The sequence below is a fragment of the Scomber scombrus genome, chromosome 10, assembly GCF_963691925.1.
Source record: "Scomber scombrus chromosome 10, fScoSco1.1, whole genome shotgun sequence".
NCBI lineage: Eukaryota > Metazoa > Chordata > Actinopteri > Scombriformes > Scombridae > Scomber > Scomber scombrus.
This window is the reverse complement of record NC_084979.1, coordinates 9,017,467-9,031,225: the sequence shown is the minus strand read 5'-3', so window position 1 is coordinate 9,031,225 and position 13,759 is coordinate 9,017,467.

Below are 13,759 nucleotides of genomic sequence, written 5' to 3'. Positions count from 1 at the left end.
CACTTCAGCAAAGTGTTAGATGTCAAGAAGGAACTCTGAATCTACTGACTTGCCATGTTTCTATGACAAGCTACCCAACATGGTGAGTGATGGCCTCCAGATCTGACAAACACCTGCAGTTCCAGAGACATCGCCCATCTACTTCAGCATCAATCAGCCCGCAGCACAAAAAGCGCCCCAAAAACCCATTTGGGTCTTTTCATTGATGTGTTTCTCTCAAAGGTGAGTCATTTGTTCCACACCCAGACACTCTCTAATTGGATTGTAAATCTTTGGTGACGATTAATCATACGACCTGTTTCAGAGGTGCTAATGAGGAGCTATTTTAGCTGGATGACATCACCGCAAATCACCTCTGGCAACTCCAGGCTCCAGGTTTTAACCTGTTTCAGAGTCTTTCTTTCAGTTGCAAGAGGAATTAAATTGTCATTTTCTTTCTGGTTTCCTGCGGCTGCCTCTGGTTTCAAGTTTGTTGAAGGAACCTTAAAAGTCCTAATTCCAAATCTGTGCAAGACTCTCTCTCTCTCTCTCTCTCTCTCTCTCTGTCTTTCTCTCTCTCACCCTTTGGCATCTCACAGTTCCTCTTAGTGGCAGACATTAAGTTAGTCCGTCACCCGAAAATGTTTTGCCATTTGCAGACTTAACAATGCATTACTGGAGGCGGTAAGAATGAGTGTGTTTTTACAGCATGGCATTTGACCATAAGCGATGTGTAATATTCTGGTGCTCATTGTCCATTTTTAGCTCATTATCAGGGCTATAAAAATTATCTTTTTGTGATTAGGTTCCAATCACAGATTTCTTGAGAATGAATTGAAGTAGTGCCTGTGTTGCCACCTGCTTTATAGGTTTTTCAAGGGTCTTGAAGCTTGAACCGTCTGCCACCATCTAGGTGTGTCTTGAAGCCAGAAAATGCCACACTTGTCAAACAGAGGAGCCTGGGTGGAGTTGATGAGTGACAGACATGCAGCAAACATGCAAACCAAGGCTAACTATGAAATGCTGACCTGTCAATCAGGACCATTTGTTAATCACAAATTAATGACTGAATTAATTTTTACAACAGTTTGCAGTATCAATAGTACCAATAAAAACATAATGCAACTCAATCCGAATATTTTATTTCTATAAAGAGGAGGGTTATTATTGAACAAATTGAACAATGTTTGCTTAGATCACAGAATGTGCTGACTTTTTCTGTTTTAATCCACAACCACAGTCTTTCCCTATCTTAACCCACAATTTACCATGCAGTATACAAGATGTAAACCCAAATCTCCCGTGTCAAAGTCCCATGCTTTCTACTCCCAACCACCATGATTAGATATCTTTGCGTCATAGTTATTAGAATTTTTATCAAACTGCTTTGAAACTGCATCCCTAGTTACACTGCATTAGAAAACTCATACCATATCTATCAATCTATCAATCTATGAATCTATCTACATATAATACACATATTTAAAATGTATATAAAGTCTACGAGCTTTACTAAGGCTTGTAGTAAGTTTTACCTTTAAGGTGCCATACTCCATACACTTGAGCCTTAATTTTGTGCCTGTTTTTGAAGTAAATCTGTAGATAGAGAAAAGGGGCTGAAGGTGTAGCCTTGATTCTGATGCAACACTGTTAAGCTCCCACCTTAGAAGCTTACCTTAGCAAAAAAGAAAGAAGAGGGGGATTGTATGGATTCTGCCAGATTAGTTTACATTTTTGTAATGGATGAGACAGTTGGTGCCCAAGGCGTGTGCTGCTAGTAGTCCACTTTCTCTAATAAGTAGTGCTTTTTTCATACTCATAAATATACCACACCCAAACTTCAGCCCAACAACAAGCGGTTAGCCCTTGTGCCCTTAATGCAGTCTTGATGCTACAAGCTTATCAGGCAGAGACAATTTTGGACCCTGCAGGACACTTTGTTGAAGAAGGATAATGACACTAGGATATGAGATGAGACCAAGCGGCACCTACCACAGCTTGAGGATGAACCAATGTGGAAATACCTTAAAGTGCAAGAGAGCTGCTAGACGCTGTCTCCTCAAAGTCCCTGGCTCCAACCGATTCCCATTAAAAAGCACAACCTTCTCTCTAGAACTACTAAGTCAATCATTTTTTCATCAGTCATTATTGTCTTAATCGGTAAATTCGGGCCGTGTAAAAAGTATGCTGGTGTTCATTTTGAAAATTATTGCTCCATTAATAAGACTGAAGATTTATAATAGTTTTTGATGTCTGCCGTGTGGGTGTTGAATGACAGCTGTGATTGACAGTTCGCTCACCTGCTGCTCTGTTTAAAGAATAAACTGTGATTTTTGTCCAGACACACAGTTCTACTGTATTTGTGGTTAAGGATAGTGTGCACTGGTTGGTGCTTTGGTCCAAAGGTAGCGACGTGTGGTTTCCAGAGCATGGTAGGCAACGCTCTGTACTCCTTTTTTTTTAGCAACTTTGGGTTCTGGGCTCCAATGCAAACCAATGGTTGATATCACACCTTACTTCATCCATCTTTATAAACAGTCTATGGATGAGACTCATAAGATGGCCAATTTTATACAGTAGTGAAAGTATTGCTTAGGCTAAAGGCATTGCTGAGCCACAGGCAGCCAAATGTCACCTAAAACTTAAGGTTGCCTGAGGCACAATTTTCAAGTCGTCCAGGGTTAAACAGCAATGTCTAGAGGGACCAGCTGCAGTCAGTGGAAGAGGTTTGAGGTGGATGTGCATTTGAGTCAGTTGAGATTTTCATGAGTAGCCCAAACCCACTGGTTGCAGACCAATTTAAAGAACAAAACAGTCCTTCCAGCACAAACAAAACAAGTAGGAGCCTCCTCTCTGATTCAGGAAGCAACAGGATTCAATGCCCTCTCCTTACCCTCCCTCACCTGTCTCAGCTGTTTGTCAGAAGTAGACTGGGCTCTCCACTCCACACTGGAAAACTAAGGAGCTAATCAACTTTGACTGCGCCGTCTGTGCTTTGTGGTGGCAAAGTCTTTGACAGATTCAGGTTTGCAGTGAGGATTGATCTCACCTCACTAAAGTATCTCCCTGGCAGCTGTTGGCATGTGCCGTCCACCCCATTGATCGGGCCCGTCTGTACAGGCAGGGCTGCATAATTCTATTTAATGTATGAGGAGCAAGGGGGGCTTCAGGCCTGTCACAGCCAGTGCAGACTGATCCAACTAGCCTCATGCTAATGCAGCCTGGCAGGCCTCCCCAAGGACAGAGCCCGGCTTTAGGGAGCACAGAGGAGGACTCATTCTGCCCATGCCGATTCGTCAAACAGGAGAGGAGAACTATATCTCCAGGTGATCCCAAAAACACCCAGACAGCACGCGAGAGAAAGCGAGGGCGAGACAGAGCGAATACGACAACCCAGAGACAAGGAAAGAAGACACGAGAGAATGAGATAGATCGCCTCTGATCAGAACATAGGTTGTTAAATGGAAAAACACTAACTGGCTGCTTGGGGAAATTAACATTTATTGTTTCATCAATCAGGTTTGTTTGTGTGTGTGTGTGTGTGTGTGTGTGTGTGTGTGTGTGTGTGTGTGTGTGTGTGTGTGTGTGTGTGTGTGTGTGTGTGTGTGTGTGTGTGTGTGTGTGTGTGTGTGTGTGTGTGTGTGTGTGTGTAAGATTGCTTATTTGTCACTGTGTATTGTAATATCTCAGACACCACTGATTTTGGCAAAACCTGGGGAAAAGGTGCATCCAATGTCTGTTTCCCACCATTTGAAAAAGGATAACATTTCAGGCCAAACCAAACTGACACATTTAGAATAAGAATAATCCAATGGGGCAAGAAACACAAACAGTCAGATGGTCAAAAAAGTTGTAAAGAGAGACACCCAGGTTAGCCAAAGGAGGAGATTTTGAGGAGGACAAAAAACTGTTAACAGTAGATCTATTACCCAAAATGTCCATAACAGTTCACAGACTGACTTAAGTGTAAAGAGGGATTTCGCTCTCAGCTTTATCTCTACAGGGGTTTGGATAATCTGCTTTCAATGCTGTCTTGTTGACAACTGTTCTGATCATTTGGCTGCTTGAGTTTTTTGCCCATCCAACTTCTTTTTAGCAATTGCTTTTTTGACTACAATCGTATTACTGCTGATAGAAATTATGTCCAAACCAAAGAATTTAAGAAATTAATTGCAATAATTAAAATCCCTAACCCTTAAATATATCACCACACTGATTAGTTAAAACCAAATCATATACCGTAAAACACTTAGAAGCAAACATGAATAAGTATCAATTGTGCAATGTCATGTTAGTACATAGTATAACACAGGAAACTGCATTATTAACATGCTGCAGGACATTGTAATACTCACTTTGAGGAATCAGGTATGTAACATTTAGGTAAAAATAAGCATTCAAAATCTACAGCCTATGTAAATGTACTAATTCTAAGCAGAGTTCATTAATTGATTAACTAGCAGCCAAACAAACATTAAAAATGTTATATCAGAAATAAGATAAATAAGGAAAATAATCATGGAAGAAACCCAATGATTGCCTCTGGGACCTGGTGATTTCAAAGCTTCTTCATGTGAGCTGCTGGGATCAGGCTGGGGCGAATGTTAAAGCAGGATTCTCCACCCAGCCTGCCAAACCATTGTGAAGTGAATACTAAACAAACGGAGGCTGTGCTCACAAAGCTTTAATCAATGCTTCTATTAATGGTTGACTGCTTTGGATAGGAAGAAATGCCAGCTGAACAGGCATTTCACACCTTAATCAGGTAGAAAAATAGCTATTGCAGCACTTACGGCTCTGCCTACAAATATGTCACTGCTCATTTTGGAGCTTTTTATCCAGAGGGACCATGGTGCCAGCTTTGTTTTTGTCAGTTAACAAAGCAACAGTGCATTGGAGCCAATAACTAGATCATAATGACCATAATAATATTGACAATAATACAGTGTGATATTATACCATTAAATGTTTTGCACAATTTATTCTAAATATGATAGATGTTCCAGTGTCAGTGAACCCAAATAAACTGCCAGTTGATCAGATTTAGACCCATGAAGAGATAATCCCGGTCAATTAAACATTCAATCAAATTGGGAGAAATTTAAACATAGCAATACATCACACTTTAGCCTATTGAACCACACAGCAGCATGGCACTTGATAATGTTTATTGGTTAATAATATGGTGATTAATATCCTGGGGTAGTCTTTTTAATACACTGTTTGGATTGTTATATAGGACCCACTGGTACACACATATGCTTAAACAATACTTATAATTGGGCGCAGATTATAGTGAGGTATGGCTAAGCTTTATTTAAAGGTTACTCATGTATCACTATATAAGCAATGACCGGTATAACCAATATATGATTCTGCCAGCCGCAAAACAAGAAGAGATGTTTAAACCAGGAGCCACTAATGTCAGTGGTCCCAACATACTGACCAACTTCCAGTCTGACCTTTGACCTACACTGTAAACTCACTGTAGTTTATCCGACCCCTTTTGAGCAATGTTGCCTCATTCAATATCTAAGCAATTAATTTGTTGTACAGTGTTTTTTTGTTAAAGGAATTATGGTTTCTGTTTGTGATTATTATCACAAACAGAAGTTGTAATAAATCATATTTACCTTCCTGTCATTATTACTGAGATGGACTGTATAACGGAACAGGTCATTAAATAGTGAAAAGATTGTGTTCATTTTTCAGAAGCTGGGAGTGGTTGCAGTTGCAAATCATTCTTTATCATTTATCTTGAGATTACACCTTCATCTCAATATAGCATTTTATCAAGAACATTACTTATTATAAATAGCGCATTTTTCTAAGACTGTCAGACGGTGATAAAAACTTAATTTAGTTGTTCCAACTTAATCATCACGTTTAAACTAATCAGTAGCGTGCGGTGGTGTTTCAGTCAGGGCCAGCACCAAAATCCTTCACAAAGAGAGAGAGGGAGAGACAGAGATTAGCCCAACAGCCGCGTCAATCTGGTCCAGAGAAAGTTTAAAAAAAACTAGCACTCACCGATTACTTGTAGATGAAATCCACCCTGCGATCCTTCATGATGAAAAAGGCACCCGAAGCAGGTCCCCAATCATATCTTAATCTACCGATCTTGCTGTTAAATCAACCGCCATCACCTTTCCAGAATAACAGACAGTGTGTCATCACGCACCTGCCCATGGGCCAATCAGCCAAGCTCATTTGAATGACGACGCCCAGGCCAGCACTAGAAACTCTGCTTGACTTAGGGCGTTCTGTCAATAACACATCAAAATTTGATTAGCTGATGATACGGTCACTCAACGTTACGCACCCAATAGCAGCGTCCAGCTCGATTAGAGGCTAGCAATGCAACTACTGCTGGCCCCAGCAGAGGAAAGGAGCTGTGATGCGTTTATAGGACATAGGAGATTTGAGTTCCACAAAATATAACCATTCGTTTTCTGGATAAAGTTGCATACTGAACAAGTAATTGACTCCAGATACATTTCAGAATGACCTTTTAATTATGGAAAAAACAGTAAAAAACCCATTTTTGACAGGGCTAGCAGTGCTAGCCTTGCTGCCCCTGACTGCACACCACTGAAACTAATTATGGTTATGACTTTAATATTAAGTTTAAGCAGTATTTATCTTGCATTAATGTCCTGATTTTGACACTTTCTTTGTTAGAGAAGTGTTTGATATCTCAAGATAATAATGTTGATGTTGTAAGTTGAATGTATATTGTGTTGTTTATATTATAAAGACCTCTTTCATTGACTTTCACTCAGTTGGTATAGATTTCTTATTAAATCGTATCCAGTGTCACACAGTGTGAGTGCCGGTAGATGATGGTGTTCCCCTTAGTGCTAGTCTCATTTGTTGGCTGTAACAATGCTAATGTATCAAATTGAACAAGATAATTATTTATTGATTAAAACTAATCAATAAGCATAGCTGCTATAAAATTAGCACGTCATTAGATTTTAACAAACACATACAGAACCCAACTTGAAGTCATATTCAAATCTTTTATTTTTGTGCTGTTTGCCCTGATCACTGCCCACCCTGGACTCTTCTCAACAAACTCCCTATAGCACAAGCCCATGTTGTTTTACGTTTTATTAATAGCAACATCAGAGTACTAAATGTACAGAGGACGAATCCAATGAGAATCGCATTTACAGTGCTTGCAAATACAGAGCTTAGTAGTACAAGAGTAACCAAATCAAAGTCACCTGGAAATCGAAACGTTTACCAATAACTACAAAAGGAAGAGATGTGGTTCATAAGACACAAAATTAAAGTTATACAACATTTAGCCGTCACAGAGACAGACTGGAGTCCCTTTGTGGAGGTGTGTTGTGTGTGTATGTGTGTTTGTATATACTATAGTAATAGGTCTTATACAAAAGTTAACAGAGGTACTTATTGATATATTAAACACAAATATAAAAAGTTTTTAAGAGTCACAAAGTACAAACTCTTCATTTTTATGGCGACAACACAACTCGAGTCAGGTTCCTTAATGATAGGTATGAATTGTGATTGTAAGTCTGCTTTAATGAACAAACCACTGTGTGCCCCCATGTGAAAACACCCCCCCACCCCAATCCCCAAAAAGACAATAATCCTATACAACTTCCTCACCCCGTGAAATTGAAACTGTACGTATGCTATTTATGTTTATATTTTTTTTACACCTCCGTCCACTCAGATTTTTAACAACTATGGAAATATGCAACCATGACTCATTGTTTTCCTGATATCCCAAATGTCCTTGTCACTCACTCCAGATCTTCGCTGGCCCTCCATGCAAATGAAATGCCACATAGGATGATTTGGGTCACGCAGTTATCATCACCTTCTAGCAGAGGGATTATGCGAGAATTGTGATAATGCAAACAAAGTGTTGCTGTTTTTTTCTTTTCAAGTCTTTTACTGTATTGATAAGCACTGACAGTGACAGTGCCTTAGCTCTTGTGAGTAGAAAAGTAAAAACATGACCCGAGAGGAGAGTCACAGCCCTCCGCTTTAGATACAGTAAGCGCACAGTATGTGATTTTTTTTTTTTTTTTTTTTTTTTTTTTTAATGATGAGGAGAAGCGGAGTGAGGAGCTACAGTTTTCTGATCGGATAAAAATGGATTCAGTAAGATACATATCAGTCTGTAAAGATAAATCTTTTCTATCCCTCTGAGTTGCGTTCTTTAGTGTTAAATTAAATATTTCTCAGGTGCTCTGTTGAGTCTCACCTTGCTGTTTGAGAATATCAATCACTGTCTTTATTAAAACTGCCATCACTGCAGGCTGTGAAACATGTTTCTTGGAAATTTAAATACCCAAAGGCCATGATTAAATAGAATCGACACATTGATTCCTCTCCTCTAATGTGAATGCTTCCAGTGATATAGAAAAAGCAAGCCTTGGCCTTGGAGACATTCAGCCAACATCTAATTCAAATAGCTTGTCAATAAGGTCCACTCCTTATGTCTGACATGCAAACAGGAATCACAGGCCCCGCAGATGAATGCGCAACGCATCCTTCATCTTGACAGGAAAAGCCTTGCTGATTGATAGCTTGTTTGTGCTGAAGGGAGCATAGGTTTCGTGGCTTGCTGAAGAGACAGAAACGGGAGCTGCAAAATATTCATTTGTTGTGAAAAAAGGCATGTCAAGTCTTTGGTGTCTATTTAAGACTTTTTCTACAAGCTCCCCCACACCGTTCCCCATGCCTTTGCCTGCACTGCTCTCACATAATGTTACCTGAATCAAATCTGAACAGCGGAGTGGAATAATTTCCCTCCCTCTTAGCTATAATACACCACTCATCAGTTATCCTGAAATATAAACTGAAAAGGCAAGAGCGCAATAAGGCATTTCCTTGCATATCAGTTTGATTCCAGATAGAAGTAAAATGAGGAATGGTGATGTTTGCTAATGTCTCTGGATCCACGTGTCTGTTTATGTCACAGCTACGAGTTACAATTTTTCTAGTCAAAATGTCCTTCAGGAATTCAAAGTGGATCACTTTTAGCTAGCAGCTCCCTACAGTTTTAATCAATGCAAAAAAGCTTTTCCCTTACCCAGAAACAGTAGAAACCTTTCCCCCCAACAGTATTTAACACAGAAAGAAATTCAAAATGTTAAAGTTCCCCTGTGTCCAACAATCAGATCTGGTAGAATTAGAAATCAGTCCCACACATTATTAGCTTGGTATAAAATTTCAACGATTTTCAGTAGGATCACATTGACATTTTACAATTATCAGGTACAGTGTAAGTAGTACAGAAACTTTGCAACCACAAGTACCTTTGAAAAAACAGTTTTCACAGCAGTTCAGAACTTTCATGGTCACAAATGGCCAGTAGTCCAAATTTTTTAAAGTTGTAGCTGTGATTGGGGACACCTTCATATCTCAGCACAATCTGCATTTGGTATGCTTTATGGATAATTTAGGTTTAGTATAACTTGGGTCTCATTTTCGTACTTTAGGCCATCATTCCTTCCAGTAATTATAACATTGTACTAACGAGTTAATTGCTGAGATCTGGGAAGTTGGCAACTCAGATGGGGTAACATGAACAGTTGGCTAAATTGCTAGCAAACCTCAACAACTTTATCCAGACTGTCGGTTGAAAACATTAGTTTACAAGCTAAAATCAAGGATGAACTAACCTGCCGTTGGCTAGTTAACTAACCCTCTGTAGGTTAATTAAATATACCACTACAAACTCACAGTTTGGAGGATTTCAATGTCACTATGTTGCTATACAATGTCATCAGAACCGATGGTAATATTGGTCAAAGCTAACAAGATGAAGAGCCTGAAGCCACTGGGTCTGAAAGGCGGCACAGCAGCGCTTTGAGCTAAATGCTAACATCAGCATGCTAACTTGCTCACAATGACGATGAACATCAATGTTAGCCATCTTAGTTAAGTGTGTTTACATGCTAGTCAAGGAATCAAAGGAATACCAAAGTTAATAGGATTCATTTTTTGGGCCAACGAATCGCAACCAAATTGTATGGCAGTCCATTAATTTGTAGTCAAGACATTACACTACAAACCAAATATGTCAACTTGATTTTGGCGTTAGACAGCTGGGACTGGCTCAATCCCCCTGCGACTCTCTAGAGGATAAGCAGTATGGAAAATGAATTGATTAATGAAAGAAAGTAAGGGGATCATTTATTTTAGGATTCTTAAGGATTCTTACTTTAAGGACAATGAGTGTACACATTTTGTTGCCAATAATAGTTATTTCAGTTTGGATTTAAGTGGTGGTTGGCCAACCAACAGACCAGAATTGCTGACCGTAGAGCCATGCCTATACTTAAAGACGAGGCCCAAGTTGAAATAAACAAAAATTATCCATTTAAAAACCTTGATAAATGAAATGGCTTCCCACACTTTTGTGTACCACTGACAATTCAGCAGTTGCATCAAAAAGGAAACTCTAGACAAGTCCTAACCATCCTCTCTTTACAATTCTTTCACTGATTATTTCATATGCTCATAAAATATAATATGTGTTATTATGTGTGTTAGTTTCCGCAGTCATTACAGTAATGTGACAAATCATACATTTGTCTGGGGCAGTTGTAGCAATATGTATATACAAATACAATATGAGAAATATGACAAATGAATGCAACCCAGTCTAGATCATGTGAAGTTGGTTTCTTGGCAGCTACTGTTGGATTTACACTGTTTATTATTCATGTGATGAAACACTGTATATTATAATTCATGTAGAAATGATGTTTAAGAACAGCAAGTCATTGGTTTCCCAGCCAACCATGAATACAGCAGAACCCAAGATATGATCACAACATTTCCTCGACCCACTCGGCACTGTTACTTTCACACATTCCACCTGGAAATCACTCTCCAGTCTCTGAACTATTGCAGCGTCTACTGAAGTATTATACTGGCTAGCTAAAGATATAATACAAGTACTGCTTGAAAGTGCAGGTAGGAAGCTTGGCACAAGGTTAGTTTTGTGTTTTGAAAGAAATACTGTAGTTACACATGTAAACAAAGACACTATCCCCGACCTAGCTGAAACCTTCCCAAAAACAGGAGAGGTCTTGAAAAATATAACACACCTGTACACAAATAGAAGCAAATATATAGAAAATACATTTACACATGTATAATATACATTAAGTTTTCACAACCCTCTGACTATTAAGATAACACTCTTCATTCAAAAAAATATATGTTATGTCAAAGAAGCAACTCTCAGCCTGACACACATGTGAGGCTGAACTGGTATGGGTCATTCATGAGAGTGGTTTTTATGTTGTGAATGGGCAAAAGCAGTTTTGAGTTTTGCACCACAGTGTTTATCCCATGCCGTCTTGGCACCTCCTGAATGGCTCACATTTACAGATACTGATCTCACTGGTACAACCTGTTTTCTTGAATCCTTTAAGGAGGATTACTGCCGATCCACTGTCGACACGCAATAAAATCCACCTTTTTTGATCTGTACATATTGCTGTCTGCAGCCAAAAACGTTTACAATTACAGAATTGTATTTGTGCTTTGTACAAACCCACAGCACAATAAAGGTAGATTTATAGGCGGCCTACTCAAAAGTTTCAGAGCACAAAGATAATCTGTCTTTCAGAGCTTGAGGTTGATAATAAAATTACTGGTGCTAGAATGCTCTCAGGAGAGCTTTACTAACCTGCTTGACCATGGAGCTCCCTCACCTTTACTTCGGAGTTTAAACCAATTTAGCGGTGGCTGATTGGCTTGTCATAATCCTCTTACTTCAACAATACAGTGACACTGAGTGTTTCAGGTTTTTGAAAGAATAAAATTAAACTCGTCTGTATCATGTTTTTGCTCTGCTTCCTTTGGCACAAAATAAAACAATCTATTTGTGCCCAATGCCTAAAATACTGTCTGTGTTAGTTGTAATGCTGATATGGTAGAAAAATTGTCCTCAAACTGTTGAGTGGATCTGGCACTGGAGTGAACTAACCGCATTTGTTGAGGGAATTCCTTCTTGCTTGCACTGTGAATCACATTATTTTAATCCTGAGGGACGCCCCTTTGCAGCACCTCTTTTACAGCTTCTCGAAGTCCACGTTTGAAAACTGAGAATAATTTTTTTGCACCGTCTTAAACAAACTGGTTCATGTTCTTCTTGACTTTCTGACTATAATTCAGCCTTGTAGGCTTCAGAAATAATTTGTCAAAAGTGAACCAATCTGGGAGTTGGGTGGAGATGTTCATTAATTATCTGTAGGGGGATGAATTTTTCAATCTCTTTCCTATTTATGCAAATTATCACATGAATTATTTGAATGTGACGCTCATATTAAATCTATTCCCCCCCTTTCAGCATTGCAGCTCTGATCTAAATTATAACCAATCATTAGAATTGATTCCAAACAGCTGCTGAGACTGAAACCACAATTAAGTGTGCAAGAGCTAGACAGACCTGAGGCAGTATGAGTGTCCTGTCCAGCTCTATGCAGTCTGTTATAGTTGTCCTTACACAATCTGTATATGAATTTACTGCTATGGGACTCATTGCAGCAGTAAGCCCGTGCCACAGAAAGTTTTGTGTATTTTTCCATTCAGCCAAATCAGCACATAAGCATTTGGAACAGGCATTGGATTGGCTTGCACAAAGTGTATTCAGATGATTTCTCTTTTTTTTAAGCTTGGGTGAAAGTATTTAATTAACAGTGCTAAATCCCAGGTGCTTCGGACCTCCACTGTTAGGGCTGTGGCAGACTCTTCTGTGTAAAAAAATAGACATAACTATTCTGTTTTTAAAATGGGACCTCTAGAAACAATGTTTTAAAATCAACTGTTCAATAAAGCATATACCGTTTCTTTTTTTCTATCTTCTCTCTTCCCCGACTAATAGAATAGTGCTTCATATAAATATCTTTTAGACTCTTTTGCAACACACTTCTTAAAACTATTTCAAAACATATTCAAATACATTTGTAGCATTTTTTAACTTTCACATTTCTTTAAAAAAAAAACACACAAAAAAAAACAATGTAGTTGGAGTCGATACAGGGTTAATATAGCGCTCTTTGTTTAGTCCATCAGTTGTTGTTGAAACTTCCTTCTATCCAGGTTGTGGCACATAGTGGCATTATTGGCACATTGTTCAGAAATACAGTTCATCTTCCACCCACAGCAGCTCCTTGGGTGCCTTTGTCAAATGTCAAATATATTTCCGTGTTTTTCTTGAGACATCCGTGACGGTCACAGTCTTGCCTCACACATCCTGTAAATGTACCTATATATGATCTATATCTAAATGACTGCACGTTCCTGGAAATATGGATTGGCAGCGTTGTGGCTGCTCTGCTTGTCATCTCTAGAAAAATAAATATCTTCACCAGTGTCCAAAGAGTGATCACACTATTTTACAAAAGAAGCTGTTTTTGTGTGTTTATTGTTTCCAGCTGGATCCTGTGGAGACGTAGAGAACAAAAAATCACGATTACACCTCATTATCAGCCCAGAGCATAATAAAGCAATCACTGTAACACAGATAAGATTTTCAAAGCTAGCCTACTTTCCACTTAATTTAGGAGGAATTGGTATCCAGCTCTGGCCTGAAAAACACACAACCCAGTGCCTTTCTCAAACCAGATGAAAGAGCAATGCTTAGTTAAGAACCTGTAATGTTAAGGCCTGCACTTAAGCCTAAGAAATACATTAATTTTGCAGGGATAATAAGGGATCTTATGTCTTTTAAGACTTCAGCGTTGGGAGCACGTTGTAGAGAGTTGAGCTGACTGAG